Below are 18,560 nucleotides of genomic sequence, written 5' to 3'. Positions count from 1 at the left end.
GGGAGAGAGGGAGGGAGAGAGACAGAGAGAGAGCAAAAAGTGGGGGGGAGAGACAGAGAAGGAGAGAGGAGAGACAGAGAAGGAGGGAGGGAGAGAGGAGAAGGATAGAGAGACAGAGAGAGGCAGAGAGGAGAGAGAAAAGGAGGTGGGGGGACAATGGCCCCCTCACCCACAGCCAATCTCCCAGGCAAGGCCAGGGTGGGCCATCCATCAGTGTGACAGCTGGAAGTATAGGCAGTGACCTGAAGGTAAAAAAGATCTCCATGTCTAATCCCCAATTTGCCTGGGCTCCCAGAAGAGAGCAGAGGCATTTGTAGTGGAAGAAGGGATGGGCTTGGCAGGGTCCATGGGCCCTGGAAAGGCTGAGGCTCCTCTGAGCGCCACTGGGCCAAGCTGGCCCTTCCACAATGCCCTCCACAGGAGACCCTTCAGGGCCTGGGAGGTTGCTCCTGCAGAGCAGCTGCTCCTCTTGGACTCCCTCCCGTGCTCAGGAAGTTCACCTCGCCATCTCTCCTGGTTCTGGCCTCTGCGGTCCAGCAGAGCAAGGCTGACCCGTCCTGACCCGACGGCAGGGCAGCTCTCGGGGCTCCCGGGTCAAGTCTCCCCTTCCTCGCCTGACCCTTCTCTGGCATGATCTCAAGGCCGACTGACTCACGCTGACTTCGCAGTCCAGGAAAACCCCGGCCCTGGTTTTTGGACACTGCCTGGCCAGCCAGGGTCTTTGCCTCTGCCTCCTCTTCCTCCTCGTTGCCTCCTCCAAGCACTAAAAGCACTAAGGACCTCTATGTGAGCTTTCACTCTCCGATGAAATGCTCTGGGTTCAGAAAGGGAGGGCAGCCCTGGTCCGGTGCAGTTTAGCAAACATTCCTTGTAACTTAGCATAGAGAAGCCGTGTGTCACCTGCTCTTTGGGCTGGGTGTAGGGAACAGAAGGAGCCGTGCCTGGCTCGGACAGTACTAGCTGCGTGACCCTGGGTGAGTCACTTGCCTCATCAAAAGGAGGGGGTTGGGCCTTCTGCTTTTCTGTTCTAAACCAGGCTGCGGTACACGGTGTTTTTCAGTTATGTCCGCACCCCGTTTGGGGTTTTCTTGGCAGAGATACTGCAGCGATTTGTCATTTCCTTATCCAGCTCATTTTACAAAAGAGGAAACCGAGGCAAACAAGGTAAAGTGACTTGCCTAAGGTCACACTGCTAGTGAGTGTCTGAGGTTGGATTTGAACTCAGGAAGATGAGGCCTGGCACACTCTGCACTGTGGCGCCCCCTAGCTGCTCACCTCAGGGCATACTGAGCAGTTAAGGAATGCTTCTGCATTGCTTCCTTAAGGACAGGTTGAGGATGTCAGTGACGCCTTCTGTTGGCATCCTTGAGATGGACCAGCGAAGGAACCCTCGGTGGCATGTGTATCAGGAGACTAGAGCTGCCCGGCATGGGGAGGCCTGTCTGGGGTGTTCTCAGCACCCTTGGAGGGGGTGTCCTCCAATGAGGAATAGCCCAAAGGAGATGCATGAAGCATTGGAATGTGTCCTATGTGCCCAGCACGGTGCTGAGCATACTGGGGGTGCAGATGGAGGAAAACCAGACTCTCTTTGCAAAGGGGAGCTAGAAAGCTCAAGTGGGGAGGGGCTAAAAGAGACCATTCTCCTTGGAGAGCCTGAGAGGGCCTGTTCAGGACACTGCACTGGCCATGGTGGGGTTTTGTGTTGTTGGGGTTTTCAGAACAGAGACAAAGAGCATAGAATTATAGGTGAAAGTCTTTGCCTACCAGGAGCTTACGTTTCCTTATAATCCCATGATCTATATCTGATCAAAAGCTCCACCTGCAGCCCTAATGTATGTCACAGTGGCCACCCCACGTCTGACACATGCAGAGTGTTGGACCTGAAGTCAGGAGACCCAGGTCCAAACTCTAGATCCTTAAAACTTCCTAGCTTCCAGGGATATGGGCAAGTCACCTCCTTTTCCTGAGCCTTCATTTTGAAATCTCTCATTGAGGTGGGTCCTGTAAGATTATCCCCACTTGACAGCTTGGGAAACTGAGGCCCAGAGAGAGAGGAAATGCCGGGGCTTGCACACAGCTAATGAGGTCCTCCCCTTCCAGGCCCTTTGGCTGGCTCTGAAAATCTCAAAGGGCTTCACTTTTCCTGGGGCTGGCTTGGATGCTTGGGAATCTGCAAATGAAATGCCCTGCCCAGCTGGTGCCTCAGCCAAGTCCCCTGTGGTTTGCTTTGGGGAGAGGGAGAGGAGCCTGGGATAGGATTCCCTACATGGCCAAGCCGGCCCAGCATTCTGGGGGAATTCACTAGGTGGATCTGATCTCTAATTCCCCCAGGCTCAGAGTCCCACTCCTCCAAGGCCTAACCTGCCTCCCAGATCCCCTCCGGCAGAGGCCTGGGGGTGGGGAGGGATGGCCAGCTCTCCTTGGAAGCCCTGAGGCATCTGGAGCATGTTGGTCTCTTTGGTAGAGGACTGAGGAAGGGAGGGGGGAGTCCAGTCTCCTCTAGCCTTCTCCCCTCCCTTCCCTGATCAGCCCCCTCCCCCGCCTTGCAACAAGAGAGAATTTTAATATTTTCATTTCAACAGTCATTTCATGAAATTTTCATTTTTTAAAAAATCATCAGAAAAGGAGGAATGTTATTCTTCTGATATGTCCTGTCATCTGAGGTACAGCGCTAGAAGGGAGCAAAGGGGCCAGCAAGGTGAACCCCCTTGGTTTGTATTTTACTGATGGGGAAATTGAGGCCCCAGGGCCTCCAGAGGCCACTGCCCAGGGGCACACAGCTAACACAGTGGCTGAGATGGAGCCTCCCGTCTTCCTTGGCAGGGCTCCTCCTTTATTCCTGGACCCCTTGGGCAGCTGGCCTGGTGAAGCCCAGGACGCTTCTCAGAACTGGTTTTTAAATGCGTAGGGTAAAATAATCGTTTTTTAAAAACCCCACAACTTGACTTGAGGATGTCCCAGGCCCTTTCAGGCTCAAGCCTCCATTGCTGGGATGCAAACCCCGGGCCAGCCCAGGTTTGTCGTCAGCCTATGGTCACAGATTCATCGGATCCTTTCCACGTGCTTGTCTCCTTGTCATGAATCATCTCACTTTACAGGGGAGGAAACTGAGACCTAGAGAGGGAGTGGGGGGCAGGGGGCTTCCCAGCCCTGGGCTCTGCCAGGCCAGCCGCTGGAACGGTGCCTAGACCCGAGGCAGGCTTTTTAAAGCCCGGATCGTCGCCTTTCCACACCTTTGTCAGAGCAGAGTTTCTGGGAATGTTTCTGGCTTTATTGAGGGAGCTGGAGAGGCTGGGTTATGCTTTGGGGAAGCCCCCCTCCCCTCTCCGGGCCTTGGCTTTCTCCCAGCCCTGGACCCTCTGCGCTTCTTCAAGCTGGCCTGGCACCCATGGGCAGCCCCGGGAGGGGCAGGGGGTCTTGGGGAAGGGAAGCCCCCAGGGCCCCCAGGTTGGCAAGGCCTTGGAGGGGGGCCGCCTCCCTCCTGGTCTGCTCAGGTGCCCCCCAGGTGGCCTTGGGGGAGGGGCCTTCTCCTTCCTGGGGGTCTTGCCCTTCGTCCTATCTCCCAGCTCCCCACCTCCCCTCCCCCATCTCCCTCCTCCCCCCTCCCCTCCCATTTCTCTCCCCTCGCGCCCCCCCCCCCCCGCCTCCCGCGCGCCCGCGCGCCGCTGCCCGGGCGGCCCCTGATTGGCGGGGCGGTGTCACGTGACCCTCTGTTATTTCCTGTGTGTTTGGGAGAATGGAGAGAAGCAGCCCCGAGCGGAGCCGCGCCGGGGCCGAGGAGCGCGGCGGCCTCAGCCCCTGCCCCTGCGGCCGGGGGGCCCCGCGCTGAGCCCCGGCCCGAGCCCGCCAGCCTGCGAGCGAGGAGCGAGCCCGTGAGGGAGCGAGCGAGTGAGTGAGCAAGCGAGCGCCCGCCGGGGGAGGGGGCCGGGGCCGGACGGACTGACGGACGGGGGAGGGGGAGGGGGCCGGCCCCGGGAGGCGCGGCCTCGAGCCCCGAGCGAGCGCCCAGGTAACCGCGGCCCCGCCCCGCCCGGCCGGGCCCCGCGCGCTGCCCCTGCCCCCCCGCCCGCTCGCGGCCCCCGCAGCGCCGGGTTGGGGCGGGGGCCGCTCGGCGGCCCGGGCTGCTTCGCCCCCCGGCTTCTGGGCCGGGGGGAGGCCGGCGGGACGGCCCCGACCCATGTGGACCGGGCCGGGCCCTCCCCCGCGGTCGGGCGCTCACTTCCTGGGTTGGGCCGCTCCGAGCCCCTCCCCCGGGGGAGGGGGCCGTGTGTACTCGCGGAGCACGTGGCTGCCTCGGGCCCCGGGGCCGTGTTTACACGGGCCGGAGGGGCGTGTGGGGGACCGGGGGCCCGCGCCGCGGGGCTGGGGGTGCTCGGGCTCCGGGGAGGGGGGAGGGAGGGCCCGGCTCCCGCCCGTTTGTTTCCGGATCTTTGGGACCCCGAGCGCTTGTTTATCCTCCTCCCCGCCACGCTCCAGGTAGCGCTTCAAGGTCACGTCGGCGAAGCGCTTTCCACCCCTTGGGCCCTGGGGACAAGTGGCCCTGTCCACGAGCGCCTACTGTGTACCGGCCCTCAGCGAGCTTGAGGTCCAGGAAGGACGGAAGCCCGTGCATAGACGACGGGGGGGGGGGGGGGGGGGGAGAGGGGGGGGTGGCTGTCTGCATTTAGGAGGGAGAACCTCCCAGGGAGGGTCCTGGACCACGAGGGGGGGGAAGGGAGGGTAAGAAGACCCGGCTTTAAGAACCAGGCAGGAGTTTGTTTGGAGAGACCCCTGAGGCCGGAGCCGGGGTCAGACGTGAGAAACGGGGGAGCTCTGTTCCCGGGGTGCAGCTTCATGGGAGTGCCCCCAGGTCAGACCCCTCGCTGTGCCCGCCCTGGCGTGGGGGTTGATGTCCTCATTCTGGGCCTCACCTTCCTGGCCTGGGAAATGGAAGGGTAGGCCTAGACAGAAGATCCCCGGTGTGTACAACACGTGTGCGCGTTGGATGGCGTGTTCACATGATCCTACCTGATTCTCATTCAGCACCTCCCTAGCAGGGTCTTCCTAAGCCCCCTTTCCATGGAAGAGCTGAGGATCAGAGAATCGGAATGACTTTGCCAAGGTCACAGGGCAAGGATCAGAGGAGGCCACGGGGCACTTTCACTCCTTTTTGCCTCCGGCTTTTCCCTCCAGGGAGGACAGTGACAGTTAACACTCCAAGCTCTGGAAGAGCGAGTGGGGAGCGCCCTGGGGAGTTTGGGCTTTCTGTGGGGGTCAAGTCAAAGAGCTGGGATGAATGTCACTATGTCATTGAGGAAGGCCTGTGGGGAACTTGGAAGGACCGGCTGGCGGAGGGCACAAAGGGAAGCCGACCTCTGAGCTCATCTTGTCGAAACCCCAAATTAATAGCGGCAAGGGGCAAGACTGGCCCCAGATTCCGTGGATCGCTGCCCAGCTGGCTTTTCTGAAACAAGGCTGCTGAGGGTGGCCTCAGTTCCCAGGAAGCTTCTATTCCACCAAGGGGGACTATGTGTACGTTCTTGAGTGACCGTGGGCCTTTGGAGCTTCGTATCAGGAGCCTATGGAGGCCAAGCTTTCCCTCATTTGTGTAGTGGCCATACTGTTTCATACTGTCTCTGGTACTAATAGCAGCTGGCATTTCTGTACCACCTACTGTGTGCCAGGCACTGTGCTAAACTATTTATGGGTCTTTTGATTTTTTTCAACAAAGGTAGTAAGGTTCTGTTTTTATTACCCCATTTTACAGCCCAGGAAATCGAGGCAGATGGAAGTGAAGTGACTCCAGTTAATGTCTGAGGCAGGTAAAAGTGTCTTGAGTAAATCAGTCTCTGCTCCTTCTCCCTACCTGTAAAGACCCTTTGCGCTGAAACTACCTAGGGTTCTCTCCCCAACTTGAATTCTTTGTGGTTTTATCTGCGTATCAGCTTCAACACTAGGCAGCTTGGGCGAGAAATCAGGATTACCTTACCGGGGTTGGAAAAACTCTGTTTGCTAGTGTCTCAGCCCTGAGGAAAGGGGTCCTTTTCCATCCCGGATTCTTGCGATTAACGGTCTGAGGGTTTGGTGGTTTTAGGCCAGTCCCAGTAGGAAGGGCCTTCTGCTTTCCACGTGTACCTTCTGCCCTGACTTTTGGGAGGTGAATTGGAGATGAGATTTGAGGGATTGTGCTTGGCCTGCTTGGGAATTGGAGCCAGCTGAGGTGTTGAAGGCCCTCGCCCTCTCTCTGTCTCAGAGACTGGGGTGAGAGAAATTTGGGGTGTTGATTTTTTTTTAAAACTAGGTCGTCATTTCCCATTCCAGCCTCTTCTTTTGCTCACCCCTCAGAAGCCAACCCTTACAACAAAGAATAAAAAGGACTTGGGGGAGCCATCACCACATGGGCAATGTCTGCAGTGTGATGCGTCCATCCCTGCCCCTGGAAAGAAGAGGGGGACAGTCTTCTGGGAGAGAGATGGTCCCGCAGAGGCTTGGTTATCTCCTCTATAGCTTCTCTTATGGAGTGTTAGGTTGGTGGGATTACTCACCTAAGGGTGCTTTAGCGATCAGTACACTGATTTTGTGGGGGCCTGAGGTATACTCTGGGAGGTACCTGAAGGAAACCAATTAGTTTCACTGTTTTATTTTTGAAAGCTTATAAGCACCTGAGGCTTTGCTTTTAGGGTGGGGGGAGATTGGGGACACAGGCTTTCAGACCAACCTCAGAATTAAGTGTTGGGCACATATTGGATGTGCAGCTAATGTCTCGGAGCCAGGGTCGCCTTTATTCAAAACAAAACAGCTCGGGCAGCTCTGGATAGGCTTCCGTTACTGAAGCACACATGGAGTTTGATGCATCTGATGTTTGGGATTGAAAACGCTGATGTACGACCGCCGGTTCTAGGGTTTGTCTGATGTGAGAAGGCTATATAGTGGGGTGATCATTGTACTGTGCAGGGCGCAAGAAGGCTGGGGCTCCGGATCTGCCTCTGGGCACATTCTGGCTGTGTGATCCCCATCTGTAAAAGGCAATACTGTTTCCTCCCCCCTCCATCAGCTCCGCTGCAGAGCTCAGGTAGACATCCTAAGCACCCTCTCCTCCACAGTTCTGTATTTTTGTGAGGGCACCTCCGTCCAGCAACCAGCCAGTCTTCCTGCAGTTCCTTTTCCCAATCAGGCACTGAGGCTTTCCACCTTCAGGGAGTTTCCGTTCCGTGTGCCACCCAAGGACAGAAGGTGTACAAAGTCACCGGAAAGGTCTTTAACAGGAGGTGACACTTGGGGTCTGGAGAGATGAGGCTGGAATTTGGGGGTGCCAACCTTGAGTAGACTAGTTTGTCTACTGGGAAAGTGATAGAATCTGCCTGGAAGCAGACTGGGAAGGGCTGTAGATGCCCCCACAAGTTTGCATTTGATCCTAAAGGTAGTTGGGGGCCACCATTGGCTTTTTGAACATGAGAGATGCAATCAGACCATGAAGACCTACTGGGTGGCCACCGTGTGGAGAATGGATTGGCGAGGGGTAGGATCTTGAGGCATTGAGGCCGCTCAGACCTGCGGTAATGAGCCCTGAGGCAGGTGGCTGCAATGAGGGGTGAGAAGGTGGAATTGGACAGACCTTGGCGGATGACTGGCGGGGTCAGGACAACAGTGAAGATCTGAGAACCGGAGGGATGGCAGTGCCCTTCCAACTGAAAGAAGAAGGGGGACCCAGCTCGGCAGCAGCCTCAGGGAAGGCCCGAGTCCTTAAGAGTGCTGTTTTAGAGAAGCTGAGTTTGAGGTGCCCCCACAAGGCAACTGGAGTTGTAGGACAGGAACTGTCCTCCGTGAAGAGAAAGAAGGAAAAAGGATGTCTAGGGGTTGGATGTGGGGGAGGACCCTGCTTAGGAAGCTACACAGGTCAGATTGTAAGCGTGATGCCAGTCTGCTCCATCACCTGGCCAGTGCCAGGTTCAGTTCAGTGCCTGCTATGTGCCAGGCACTGCTGAGAGCTGGAAAGACAAAAAGAGGCAAAAGAGTGCCCCTGCCGTCAGGGAGCTTAGAATCTGAGGAGACCATCAAGGCATGCATGAAGTGGCAACCTCCCAGTCCTCTGCCACCACGGCTGCCCTAGTTCAGACTCTGGTCACCCCTTGCTTGGACTGTTGTCACAGTCCTCTAATTGGTGTTTTTGCCTCTTTAGTCCCGATGATCCCAAAGCACAGGTCTGGCGTGTCTCTTGACTCCTTGAGAAGCTCCAGCTTGTGTGTAGGATAAGACACAGACTCTCTCCTCTGCTCAACTGGAGCCGGATTGTAAGGGGCTTTAGATGCCAATCCTCCTGGGCTGATGACTCACTCAGGCCCATGGGCTGCCCCTCCCCCCAGCATGCTGCAGCATTCTCCCTCTGGTGCCATTTGAAAGGCTTTGGGAGCCTTGGAGAGACCTTGCCAACTCCTCACCCCCCCGCACCCCCACCCATCGCTTTGTCTTTGTCTCTCCAGGAGGCTCTGGCTCCTTTTTCTTGGGTTTGGGGCCTGCTACATAGTAGGCCTTTAATGAAGGCTCCTTGTGTTGGTTGGTTGGGTTGAATGGTAATTACCTACTGTAGCACCTGCTTCTCGAACTTGCTGGGAGGATCCAGCAACATCAGGTACAGCACTTGGCCAGCCTTGCCAGTTGGGTCACTCCTCCGGACACTTGGACGAGAGCAGAGGCTTTTCTTGGGAGGAACCCATTGGCTCTTGTTGCTCATTCTCCTTTGCAGTTGCCTTCCCTGGCTCCGCATCTGAATTATGAAACGGTGTCCGTGGTGGTTTTTCTGGGTTATTTCTGGTTGTCAAAGCCGTCTGTGCTTGGCTGTATCGGCAGTCCTGGAGAGATATTTACAATTGGGCCAACACTTTTATGGCTGGGTGTAAAAGATTGCAGAGTTTCCAGAAACCATGTGTGTGTGTGTGTGTGCGTGTTTTAAAAACTCTTCTAAGGTAATTAGTTTAAGTACATTTGTATCTGTGGGAAGGGTGCCAGATTGATGGGGGTGGGAGGTGCCTTTGTCCCCTAACTGTTACTGACTAGTGCTGTCACTTGGGGGCGAGTCACTTAACCTCCTTCTGTTCCCTCATCTCCACAGTGAAGGCTTGGACTGGGCGATCCCCCAGAGGCTCTTCCAGCTGTGTTGTTCTAGGAGGTTGGACAGTTTCCTTTTTTTTTTTTTTCAGAATAGCTGCTGCCCTAGAAGCCAAGAAATCTCCAGTGAGATGATTCCTGCCTCGGTCCCTTTCTTCTGACCTGAAGGCCTCTGGGAGTAGGGGCACTTTATCAGGAGCCTGGCTAGTCTTTGGTGACCCAGTTAAGGCTGCTACCAGCTTTGGTTTGGGGATCCCACATCCACCTGCCAGCCATGGTGGCTTTTCTTACAAACAACAGGTTATTTTTTCAAGTTAAGTGCTCTAGACACTTCTTAGGGGCTAAAGCTTTGATTCTTAAATTTGTAGGGAAACGTTCTATCTTGTGAGGTTATCGAATGGGGAGATTTGAAAACCAAATATAGGCCATCGGAAAGCAGGGCGCACTGTCAGGGGTCAGTCCAGCCCTGCTGGTATGTGGGGGGCTCCATGCAGGAAGGTGACCCCCTTTGACTGATGCAGGCTCTTGATAAAGCATTGTTAACCTTCTTTCTAATTAGAGCTTAGTTTTAAATAATTTTTACATCCAATTTGAATAACTTTTTCTAATTTTCATAGTCCTTTGCCTACTCTTTAGAGGAGGAACATACTGCTGCCTTCAGGATGCCTAAGTGGGTGGGGGAGAGGGCACGGCTTGGGGCTTTCAAGAGACACAAGAACCAGGCCCCAGAGTTCTAGCCTCAGCTCTACCACTGACTCTTTCAGCCCAGGACACATTGCTTAGGCAGGTTGTATCCTGAAAGTGAGGGATTGAACCAGGCCAGACATTCTTAACCTGGGCCCTGAATAGACTTGAGAGGGTCATGTTTGTGAACTTGGATGGCGGCAGGGGAGTACATCTTTATCGTGTGACTGGTTTCTCTTTGTGATCCCTTTGGGCTTACACAGGTTTGCCAGACTGACTGCCCCAAGGAAACTAGGTTACAAACAAGACTGAGAACCCTAGAACTGGACAGTCTTTCCCATCTTCTTCCTGCCCTTGCCTCTCTTAGATGGCCTTTCAAGATCATTGATAGCTGTGATAGCCTTTGATTGATTCAGCTACATTCTCTGAGTTAGAAGGAAGCTTAGAGCTGATCTTGTCCAAACTCTGGCTCACTTGACGCCAAGCACCTCCCCCTACCCCCCAGCTGTGACTTGTCCAGGTCAAGTAAATTTGCTGTATTGCCCAGCCCCTAGAGCAAAGGCCTAGGCCAGGGCTGGCCCAGAGACTGGCTTAGAGGGACCTGAGCTGGCGGTTTGCCAGCATTCCTTAATCTTAACCTCTCCGATTCCCTTTTCTTTCCCTCACACACAGCTCTGTGGGTCTGTCTCAGACCGATAGGCCCGAAGGGTTAACAGTCCCTCTCATTTCGTTAGTTTTATTCTCCTTGTTGGGTTGAGGCTACCCAAGAGTGATAACCACCCATCTGCGGAGATCCGCTTTCTGGACATTGATCCTCTCCTGACTGTGTTGGCTTCAGAGATGTTTGTACGTAGGGCAGAGACGGGGAGATCAGGACCTGCCTTCAGCCTAGCATTAGGACCCAGGGCAAGTCTCTCATCAGATCCACATGACACCTCAGGAGACAGAGGATATTATCTTCATTTTACAGATGAGGAACTGAGGCAGACACTGAGGGTAAGTGACTTGACATGTCTGAGCCAAGACTTGAACTCAGGTCTTTCTGAGTCCAGAGTTCTATGTGCTGTGCCACTGAGTGGCGTAGCAAAGATCCCTGGCTTTGAGTTTCTGATTCTTCTACTTTTTACTTCTGTGCAACTTTGGAAAAGTCACCTCTCTTGATCCCATTTTCCTCGTGTGTAGAGAAAGGAGCTTGCTGCTAGCATTCCCTCAGCACGTCCTGTGTGCCGAACCCTAGTCCTAGGAGGGGTCAGTGGATCCCAGATGCCTGGACCTGTTAGGGCTTCTTGGCTTCTCTGTACCCCCAGGATGAGGCCGCTGGGCTGCCGACCTCCAAGGGCGTCAGGCTCTAAGCACCTGTGTCACTAGTGAATTGCATGCTTTGCATGTGCTTGGCATTTCTGGGAACAGGATGGCATTAGTAAATCTCATTTTCCTCTTCTCCTCCCAAAATGTTGTGGGTTTTTTAAACATTTGGGAGAAGAATATATTCAAGTTGTACATTTAAAATGGGAGCTGCAGAAGAGAAGGTTCTCATGGCAACGTTTGACTTGCCCATTTTGCCCATGGAGTAGGTAGTATTTTTGATTACGAGTGAGGCTGTTTAAAGCCCTTCAGGATATACAGTATGTGCAGTGTGGGCGAGAGAAAGTTCTCATAGCAACGCTCACTTTCTAGAGTTCCTAAATTTAAAAATTAAAATTAGCTTTAAGCACCAAAACAAAGGAATGATTTTGAAACATTTGATTGAATTGGTAGGGTTTTTTGCTGTACCCTTTATGGAAGAAACCTGATTCTTGCAAGGACTGAGTAGGGTATGAACTGACTACCTTTTGGAGTTAGACCTGTGTTTGCTTTAGAGAGGATGCAAGTAGGTTTGCTTGAAGCCAAACCATAACATGACACCATGGTGGTCTTCATTTTTGGAGATGGTTGGGAGAAAATGTCTTTATTTCAGAGAGATAGCTGCCCTTGGGGTCTGCTGAATTGAGTTCAAGACCTACGTCTGACTGAGGCACAGTTAGCTGGAGTGTTCCTGAGCAAGTAAATAACCTCCAGGAGGCCCCAGGAAATCACAGCTCCTTCGTGGAGTGGGAGAGATGGCAGAAACACTTCCCCCCTCTTAGGCTTCCATCCTTGTCACACCTTACCTTGTTTGATCTTGAGGAGCTAACTCTCCTAACCCAGCTACTATTTTTGTTTGTTTGTTTTTAATCTTCCTTTTTCCCTAGGTGGAACAGAATGCCTTGCCCATGGTAGGAACTAATAAGTATTTGGAATGTTTCCTTTTTGCCCCAAAAATTTCTTTTGGCTTTTTCCATTAAAAAGTTTTTTTTAATGTTATGCTATTGTAAATTCTGCCTTTTGTTCTTATATCGCATTCATTTCCAGCTCTCTCTTCCCCTACTTTATGAGTTGGGGTGTGGAAGAGGATTGGGAGCAGTCCAGTCCATCACCCATGCCCTGTGGCGCTGGGCAGGAAAGGGATCGAGTCATTGTCACTGTGTAGTGTTCCTTTGGGGTTTCTTTTTCCCTTCTGCAGGACTCAAGTCATTATGGGTATTGTCTTCTTGGTTCTGCTACCCTTCCTTGTCGTCATTTTATATAAGTCTTCCAGTGTTTTTCTAGTTCAGAGGACCATGGGATCCTGACTTTGGATGTGGAACCTCTGAGGGGGTCTAGTCCAAGACCCCTCATTCTATAGATGAGGCCGTGCAAGGCCATAGCCGTGAAGTGATTCGTCCAAGATGACATGTCAGTAGAAGAGCTAGGAGTTGAACCCAAGATTCCTGAGGGAGGAAAAAAAGACCTTTGTAGCAGATCTGCATGTTCAAGCAGCACCAGTGCCCACATGAGCCATATCTTCTCATGAGTATTGAATCTATCAGCCCTCTGTCTGAACTCCTGGAAATGTGGTGGGTCACGGCATTATCAGAGGGCTTGAGACTTTCACAGTTGTTTGTCTTTATAATATACTGGCACTGTATAAATTGTTCGGCTGGTTCTGGTCTCTTCACTCTACATCAATTCATACAGATCTTTCAGGTTTCTCCAAAATCCTCCTTTTCAATAAATTCTGGTGCCACAGTAGCATTCCATTATGTTCACATGCCATAATGTGTTCAGCATTTCCCCATTTGGTGGTCATCACTTCAGTTTCCTACTCTTTACCACTACACAAAGAACGGCTGTAGCTATTTCTGTACGTAGGGATCCTTTCCCTGTTGTTTTGATCATCTCTTTGGGGTGTGGACCTAACAGTGTTATCATTGGGTCACAGGGTGTGCACAGTTTGGTGCACAGACTGGCTGAATCAATTCACAGCTTCATCAACATGTTTTAATGTGCCAGCATTTGTCCTTTTCCTTCCTTCTCTCCATCTACCTATCCATCCATCCATCTAGAACCTTAGGTTTCTTTCATTTGTGTTTCTCTTGATAACTGTGGGTAGTTTGGATTTCTTCCTTTGAAAACCACCTGTTCTTATCCTTGGACCATTTAGTAATCACGAATGGCTTTTATACATTTAAATCAATTTCCTTTAGAACTTGGAAAATGAGACTTTTTATCAAAGCAACTTTGTGCTGAGATTTTTTTTTCTCACTTAACTATTTCTTTCCAAATTTTAGCTGCATCGGTTTTGTTTGTGCAAATATTTGTTCATTTTGTGTAATCGCAATTACCCATTTTATTTTCCAATCCTCTCTAGCCCTTGTTTGGCCATGGACTCTTGAGCCGACCCCAAAATCCTCATTTATTTGATGTGACCTTTTCTATCTAAGGCATGTGTCCATTTGGAACACAGCTTGGTATGTGATGTAGTCTAAATTTCTGTCAGACTGCTTTTGGTTTTTCCAATCATTTTGGTGAGATCCCTGTAGCTGGAATCTTTGGGTTTATTGAAAAGCCTACCCCTGCCCCAGCCACACCCAGAGTTTGGCAAAACCACCCAACACATCAGTCAGATCCAGCAGTCGGCAGTTTCACCGCTCTGACATCGCTCCACCCTTCAAAGGAGTGGAAGAGGTGATACTTAGAATATTGTGTTTTGCTGTAATATTTCCTTATATTCAGGAACCACTGTTTGTTTAACCATTCCTCAGAGAGTGACTCTCCTATATTTCCATTTCTTTGCTACCACCGAAAGTGCTGTATGTGGACCATTCTCTCAGATCTCCTGGGTTCATATACCCAGCCAAGGGATCTCCGAGTCAAAGGGCATGACAATCTTAGTTTTAACACACTTCCAAAATGCTCTCCAGAGGGGAGGGACCAATTTGTCATTTCAGGGTGGTGTCCTTGTACCCCATCCCCATTGGGGAATGGCCTTTACGCTTTGTGATTGTGAGCTCCCTGAGAGCATGGGCTGCTTTGCTTCCTTCTCTGTCCCCCCGAATTTGGCATGGTGCTTAGCGTATAGGTGCTTAACATATGCTTACTGAATGAAATATTTGTGTTCGTTCCCTCTGTATCTTGGGTATAGAACCCTTAGAGATATTTGACGCAAAGCTTTTTTTCTCCCATCAAGTTTCCCTTATCCTACTTAGACTGCTTTTGTCTATGCTAGAGCCTTTCGATTTCATGAATTGAAATGATGTATTTTATCTTTTGTGATCTGTGTCCCTTGTGTGCTTAGGATTTATCCCCCTAGCCATAGGTAAGAAAGATGCCTAATCTGATCCTCTTATAATTTTCTTTATGATTTGTTTATTTATTTATTTTTTTAAATGCAATTTATTTATTTAACATATTTGGTTTTCAGCATTGATTTTCACAACAGTTTGAATTACAAATTTTCTCCCCATTTCTGCCCTCCCCCCCCACTCCAAGATGGCATATATTCTGGTTGCCCTGTTCCCCAGTCAGCCCTCCCCTCTATCACCCCCCTCCCCTCTCATCCCCTTTTCCCTTCCTTTCTTGTAGGGCAAGATAAATTTCTACGCCCCATTGCCTGTGTATCTTATTTTTTAGTTGCATACAAAAAGTTTTTTTGTTTTTGAACATCTGATTTTAAAACTTTGAGTTCCAAATTCCCTTCCCTCTTCCCTTCCCACCCACCCTCCCTAAGAAGTTGAGCAATTCAACCTAGGCCACACATGTATTATTATGTATAACCCTTCCACAATACTCATGTTGTGAAAGGCTAACTACATTTTGCTCCTTCCCAACCCATCCCGCTTTATTGAATTTTCTCCCTTGACCCTGTCCCTTTTCCAAAGTGTTTGTTTTTGATTACCTTCACCCCCATCTGCCCTCCACTCCATCATCCCCCCCCCCCCCCCCCCGCCTTTTATTTTTTTTTTTTTTATCTTCCTCCCTCTTCTTTCCTGTGGGGTAAGATACCCAACTGAGTATGTATGGTATTCCCCCTCAGGCCAAATCTGATGAGAGCAAGGTTCACTCATTCCCCCCTCACCTGCCCTCTCCCCTCCTCCCATAGAACTGCTTCCTCTTGCCACCTTTATGCGAGATAATCCACCCCATTCTATCTCTCCCTATCTCCCTCTCTCAGTAAGTTACTCTCTCATCCCTTAATTTCATTTTATTTCTTTTAGATATCTTCCCTTCATCCTCAACTCACCCTGTGTCTGCTCTCTCTCTTTTACATATATATATACACATACATGCACATACACATAGATACATACATACATACACATTCACTTATATATATACATAAACATATATATATATATGCATATATATATGCATATTCCCTTCAACTACCCTAATACTGAGGTCTCATGAATCATACTCATCATCTTTCCATGTAGGAATGTAAACAAAACAGTTCAACTTTAGTAAGTCCCTTGCAATTTCCGTTTCTTGATTACCTTTTCATGCTTCTCTTGATTCTTGTGTTTGAAAGTCAAATTTTCTATTCAGTTCTGGTCTTTTCACTGAGAAAGCTTGAAAGTCCTCTATTTTATTGAAAGTCCATATTTTGCCTTGGAACATGATACTCAGTTTTGCTGGGTAGGTGATTCTAGGTTTTAATCCTAGCTCCATTGACCTCCGGAATATCGCATTCCAAGCCCTTCGATCTCTTAATGTAGAAGCTTGCCAGATCTTGGGATTATTCTGATTGGGTTTCCACAATACTCAAATTGTTTCTTTCTGGCTGCTTGCAGTATTTTCTCCTTGATCTGGGAGCTCTGGAATTTGGCGAACAATATTCCTAGGAGATTTCTTTTTGGGATCTATTTGCGGAGGCGATCGATGGATTCTTTCAATTTCTATTTTGCCCTGTGGCTCTAGAATATCAGGGCAGTTCTCCTTGATAATTTCCTGAAAGATGGTATCTAGACTCTTTTTTTGATCATGGCTTTCAGGTAGTCCAGTAATTTTTAAATTATCTCTCCTGGATCTATTTTCCAGGTCAGTGGTTTTTCCAAGGAGATATTTCACATTGTCTTCCATTTTTTCATTCCTCTGGTTCTGTTTTACAATATCCTGATTTCTCATAAAGTCACTAGCTTCCACTTGCTCCAATCTAATTTTTAAGTAGTATTTTCTTCAGTGGTCTTTTGGACCTCCTTTTCCAGTTTGGCTAATTCTGCCTTTCAAGGCATTCTTCTCCTCATTGGCTTTTTGGAGCTCTTTTGCCATTTGAGTTAGTCTATTTTTTAAGGTGTTGTTTTCTTCAGTGTATTTTTCAGTATTTTTTGGGTCTCCTTTAGCAAGTCATTGACTTGTTTTTCATGGTTTTCTCGCATCCTTCTTATTTCTCTTCCCAATTTTTCCTCTACTTCTCTAACTTGCTTTTCCAAATCCTTTTTGAGTTCTTCTATGGTCTGGGCCAGTTCATGTTTTTCTTGGAGGCTTTGGTTGTAGGCTCTATGACTTTGTTGTCTTCTTTAGGCTGTATGTTTTGGTCTTCTTTGTCACCAAAGAAAGAATCCAAAGTCTGAGACTGAATCTGGGCGCGTTTTCGCTGCCTGGCCATATTCCCAACCAACTAACTTGACCCTTGAGTTTTTCAGTGGGGTATGACTGCTTGTAGACTAACGAGTTCTGTTGCACGTTTGGGGGGGAGGTGCCAGCTCTGTCAGAGCCGCACTCCTCCTTCCCCAAGGACCCCCAGTCCAGACTGGGCTCAGATCTTCGGCAGGCTGTGCACCACTGCTGTGATCCGCCACTTAATTCCTCCCACCAGGTGGGCCTGGAGCCGGAAGTAACAACAGCTGTAGCTGCCCCACCTCCGCTGCCCCCGGGGCTGGAAGCCGAACCTCGAACTCCTTCCACTCCCGCAGCTTTTCCCACTAACCTTCTCCGCAGTCTTTGGTGTTTGTGGGTCGAGGGGTCTGGTAACTGCCGCAGCTCACATATTCAGGGCGCTAGGGCCCCCTCCGCCCGGCTTCTGGTCTGGATGGTCCACGCCGCTCAGGCTGGGCTCTGCTCCACTCCGTTCCCAGCTCCCAGCTCCGTGTGGAATAGACCTCACCCAGAGACCATCCAGGCTGTCCTGGGCTGGAGCCCTGCTTCCCTCTGCTGTTCTGTGGGTTCTGCCGTTCTAGAATTGGTTCAGAGCCATTTTTATAGGTTTTTGGAGGGACTCGGGTACGGAGCTCACTCTAGTCCGTGCTTACCAGCCGCCATCTTGGCTCCGCCCCTTTCTTTATGATTTGACCTTCACTTGAATTCTTGGAGATTGACGAGGTACATGATTTTTTTAATTCCATTGAAAACACTCCTGTGCTGTTTGGCTGAGTGATATGCACACATGCTGTCATCTAGATGGGTAGGTAATGCCGACAGGCCCACGCCACACCAGTGACTCATGCTTCGGAGCCAGCAGATTGTGCAGGTGTGATGATTCTCATCTTATAGATGAAGAAACTGAGGCTGGGGGGGGTGGGGCGAGGTAAGGCCATGCCAGAACTCACTCTCATAAGTAGATTTTGCCCTCTTTCCGCTCTGCATTGCTTGCATTGGCTGTATGAAGGAGATACGGAGAATCGAACCAGACAGAAAAATCTGCTTCTCCCCTTGTCTGCCTCCTTCTACCTGAATAATTTAATCAAACGCAGATTGCGTTTCCCTGAACTACCTAGACCTTGTCCTCCCTCCTGTACTTAATGGAGACCTGGCTGAAGGGTGAAGAGCAGGGGATGGTTCCAAGTCTCTGGCGCTGCTGGTATGTCACCTAGGGCCTGAGCCAGAGGGCTCCGGGTCTGATTCTGAAGGAATGACTCTGCTGTTTGGATAGCAATTAGCCAGTGGTGCTGGTGGTTGGGTCCATTCTGTTTGTGGGAGTGGTTTTTCTCACTGGGGAGAGATGGAGCATTTGAACCACTGATACTGACCTTAATCCAGGCATTGGAGAGATCTCTTCTGAGGTTGCTCTCTGCAACATAGGGTGCCCTAATAGGTTTTTCCTCTGTTGAATAAGAAGGTTTGACTTTGTTTGTTTTTCTCCCCCCCAAAACCAAAAGCAACCACTCTGTCATCTTTTTATTTTAAGAATTTATAAATATTGAAAGGTTTTACAGATTTCTCTGCTCCCAAACTGCAGCCGTTGGATTGGGATGGTTTGAAGCCAATATATAATAATACAGCCACCAATGAAATTGGTCTGCTTCAGGCCATCACTTTTTTATTGAGTGGCTTCTCTGTATGCAGGGCCCTATCCAAGTCAAAGTAGGGAATCAGTAGCCTTCCAACTCAGGATGGGGCTTTGTGGAAGAGAGGGAAGGCATCAGGAGAGGAGCAGGAAAGGAAAAGATCCAGATGGGAAGGGATTTTGCCCATCACAGTCAGAAGACACCCCCCACACACACACACCCCTTCAT

At 50.6% G+C, this 18,560-nt stretch overlaps 1 protein-coding gene across 2 annotated transcripts in view; it reads left to right on the top strand.

The window, feature by feature from the left end:
• Nucleotides 1-3,856: 3,856 nt before the first annotated feature.
• TCF20 (transcription factor 20) overlaps nt 3,857-18,560 on the top strand; it is a 99,200-nt gene continuing 84,496 nt past the window's right edge. For both annotated transcript variants that reach the window (XM_036759946.1, XM_036759945.1), the window contains exon 1: nt 3,857-3,888. The gene's annotated coding sequence lies outside the window, so the exon portion shown is untranslated. The remainder of the gene's footprint in view (nt 3,889-18,560) is intronic.

Source organism: Trichosurus vulpecula, chromosome 5, assembly GCF_011100635.1.
Source record: "Trichosurus vulpecula isolate mTriVul1 chromosome 5, mTriVul1.pri, whole genome shotgun sequence".
NCBI classification, from domain to species: Eukaryota; Metazoa; Chordata; class Mammalia; order Diprotodontia; family Phalangeridae; genus Trichosurus; species Trichosurus vulpecula.
Note: the sequence above shows the minus strand (reverse complement) of the source record. Positions and strands in the feature narration are given on the sequence as shown.